At 35.7% G+C, this 3,983-nt stretch overlaps 1 non-coding gene across 1 annotated transcript; it reads right to left on the reverse strand.

The window, feature by feature from the left end:
- Positions 1-869: 869 nt before the first annotated feature.
- LOC130033878 (U7 small nuclear RNA) lies at positions 870-929 on the reverse strand. Its single transcript, XR_008793989.1, has one exon. It is a non-coding gene; the product is annotated as a U7 small nuclear RNA (small nuclear RNA).
- Positions 930-3,983: the final 3,054 nt, after the last annotated feature.

Here is a 3,983-nt window from a genome sequence, read left to right on the forward strand (position 1 = left end):
TTGATGAACAACAGGAGTACAGTGACAGTGATTTAATTGTCATATCCAATACATCATGGGTAGCTTGCCAGGCTTTGCTGTGCGGGCGAGATACTCTCGGTAGCTTGCCAGGCTCTCGGAGAGAGGCAGAGGAATTGAACCCAGCTTGACCAGGCCGGCCACGTGCAAGGCAAACGCCCTACCACTCTGCTAGGAGCGATGCCAAACACAGTAACAACAAGTCTCAAAATGGAGACGTTACTGGGCCTGCTCAAGCAAATCAATGAACAGCGGGAGGACAGTGTTTGTGTTTGTTTGACAGACAATTATTTAATTAAATTTTTTTTAAAGAAAGAATAATCCCTGAGCTCAAGTCTGGAGTAAACCCTCAGCAATGCTTGGATTGGCCCCAAAACCAAAACTAAAACTTAAGAATAACTTTCATCTTTGTTTCATAAAGAGTTTTAATTTACTTTAATTTCAACTTCTGTGCTATTTAAATACAGTTTCTCTGTACAAAATACAATTTAGAAAATCTAAATTATTATATGTTAAAATATTTAAGTAGCCTACTATTCAAGGCAAATAACTTTAGCAAACCAATATGAAACTATACAAAAAAATTCATGTAGAAACACTACTTTAAGTACATAATCCATTGATTAGAAGATAAAAATTCTTATTTAAAAAATACTAACTATTCAACTAACCTTCTATCCAAGTCCAATTTTGAAAGTCTAAAACAAAATGACTAGTTTTTGAAATTAGAAATTAGAGGATTTTTAAAGTTATTCTTAATGGGCATGGTGTATTACAATGATGGTGTTTATGACTTAATGTCAAATAATTTTCAATACTAGAAGTTTAGCCTTTGGGGTTTTTAAAGCATAATAAGTTTTCCAATACCTATCAGAAAACCTGCTAGACAGATTCTGAAAGAGCTATTACTTAAAGGTTTAGCTTTTTAGATCTCATCATCATTTGAACACTTTTTTTTTTTGAAGGGCCACACCCATCATTGCTCAAGGGCGGCTTGGCTCTTGCCTGGCTCTGTGGGCTGGGATCTCTCCTGGTAATGCTCTAAGAATCATATGTGGTACCTGATAGCAAACAGTGAATACAGTGCAAGGCAAACTCCTACACCCCCTGTATCTATCCAGCCCTTCAAAATATATTTCAAGATATTATTTGCTCATCTGCATTTGTACATGAAAGATTTCTTTCTGCATCCCACATTTTAAACACCACCATATTTCTTGATAATTCTATTATGTCATTTTCATTACAGTTATTTGAAATGTGTAATTTGAGCTTATAATCTTTTGTTCAATTCAAGTTGATAAGGATACACTAAAAACTTGTTATGTGAAAAATCATTATTCTAGAGACAAAAGATGATTAAAACATAGTCCTTTCACTTAAATATTTAACATCTGGAGAAAACACACAATACACTGGAATAACTAAAATATGAGTTTCAATGTGAAAAGTGCTGCTACAATGTGTAAGCAAAATATACTAAGGAGAATCAACAAAGATAATAGGTTGACGGACTACTTAGGTAAACTCAGACACATATTAAGGACTCTACAGATAATCTTGTTTTCATTCTTACTATAGGACCCTACTTTCATCCAATTAACCTACACACGCAATACAAAACACTGATTGTGTTATGTCCATGAGTATTCTCTGTTATGCACAGAAATTCAATTTTCAATAACATAACTTTGTCCCCTCTTATTTTCATGATGCAGTAAAATTTTTCAAAACTTTATTTCTTCTCAAATTAGTCTCTTTCCTCTGTAGTCTCTGCAAATGACTACTTTTACTGAAGTCAGGTCTAGGTTTTTCATGACAGATGTAAAAGTAGCATTTGAGCCTTTTGTTTGTTTTTGCTTTTGGTCCACACCCAGTGGTGCCTTGCTCAAGGCTTAAGCCTGGCTATGTGCCCAAGGATCACTTCTGGCAATGCATAAGGAACCATATGTGGTGCTAGGGGTCCAATCTGGGTCAGCTATGTGCAAGGAAAGCTCTAAACACTCTACTGTCTTTCTGTCCCAGCATTTGAGCTTTCAAATGTTTTGTATGTCAGGTCCAAAAGACTCACAGGCATACATTTATGTTAAAAGTAATTTAGCACCCTTCCCATATTAGATTCTTCAAAATAATCAAATAAGTTCATTTCCTAAAAATGAAGCCACACTCCTTTTAATGTTTATGCAGCAGTCATCATTAAACTAGAAAAAAAATACTGTCAGAAAAGTATTAAGTACAAAACACCCACAGAAAAAAATGTGGTGTTAGAAATAGCTTGTGTTGTTTAGATGAGCAATCAGCAAGAGAAAATAGAAAAATAGCATCTTAAGATAACTTCATTAAAGTAATAGTTAATCCAACCTAATTATTGAAAGTGAGGAGAGTTTCTCATTACGTGATAAACATCCTTTACAAAATCTTACAGAAATCGTGTAAGTATCAGCTCTTAACATTTATAAACATTCCATTCTGTTAGTTCTGGCTGTCGAATGGGATAAAGGATAGAAATCAAGCTGAGAATATTAAAAAAAAATTGCCATTCACAACTCTTGGTCTAACAAATTCAAACCCTACAAACAAAAACATGTCCTTAGATGTTTTTACTAATTCCTGGAAAAATTACTAATATCATACCCCATTCATAGGAGATATTTATCCAGTTTCAATAGATATGATAGCATCAAATTTTAGAGAATACACATACAGCTGTGCTTGAGGGTAGTAAATGCTCTCATCAAAGAAGAAAATAAGTTATAAATCAGTTTTTCATATTCTTTTTATTAAATATTTGGTTTGGGGCCTACACCCAGTGGTACACAGGGTCTATTTCAATCCTGTGTTCGGGGATCACTTCCAGCGGTGCTCAGGGGACCGCTTAAAATGCTGAACATCAAACCAGGAGACCCGTATGCAAGGCAAGGACCTGACCTCCAGTCAAGTATTAGTAAAATTAGCTTCAACTAACAAAACAAAATAAACCTAAATAAGTACAAAGCAATTTATAATAATTAGAAAAACATAATCACTGAGAGGTCTATATATGTGGGTAGGGCATGTGCCTTGCATGCCTCTGACCTGAGTTCCATAACTGACGCGACATATGAGTGGGCTGGAGCAATAGTAGAGTGAGGAGGGCTTATGACTTGCACATGGCCGACCTGGGTTCAATTCCTGGCATCCCATATGGTCCCCTGAACACAGTGAGGAGTAGTTTTTGAATGCAGAGCCAAAGCCCTGAGCATCGCCAAAAAACATATGGTCCCTTGAGTTATGCTAGGAATAATCACTGAGCGCAGAGCCAGGAGTAAACCCTAAGGATTGCCTGGTATAGCCCCCAAATAAGTCTGGAATGATAATACAGCAAGTAGGGTACTTGCCCTTCACACAGCCAACCTGGCTTCGATTCCAGCATCGCATATGGTCCCCCAAAATGTCACCAGGAGTTATTTCCTGAGTAGAGCTGGATGTGCACCCCCCAAAAAAATCACTGAAGCATAAAACTGAAAAATCAATTATATGAAAGTCCTTCACAAAGCTCAACAAAATTGACAAACTTATTTCAACACTGCACTAGTAAAAAAAGAAGACATTATTATTAGAAAAAAAGAAGCACATTTTGATCAACATTGCAAAAATTAGATAAATTATAAGTTCATAATATATTAATGAATTAAATAACTTCAGATTAAATGGTCAAATTCCCATAAAGATATGAATAACCAAAACTGATCATCATTTGTCTAATGGAGGAAAAAATACAAAATATGAGTTAGGCCCATAAATAGGAAAAACAAATTAGCAACTTTAAATATTCCCACAATGAAAAGTCCAAACTCATATCTTTTTTTTTTTATCTTCAGCCAGAAGAAGGCTGTGAATTCATGGAAATTCAGCTGCATCAGCACAGGCTCTCTCCCTCAGTTGTCGAAAAGCATGTTTCTCTGGGGATAGCAGGCCAGCTTGTC

Source organism: Sorex fumeus, unplaced genomic scaffold (assembly GCF_029834395.1).
Source record: "Sorex fumeus unplaced genomic scaffold, SorFum_2.1 ptg000054l, whole genome shotgun sequence".
Lineage (NCBI taxonomy): Eukaryota > Metazoa > Chordata > Mammalia > Eulipotyphla > Soricidae > Sorex > Sorex fumeus.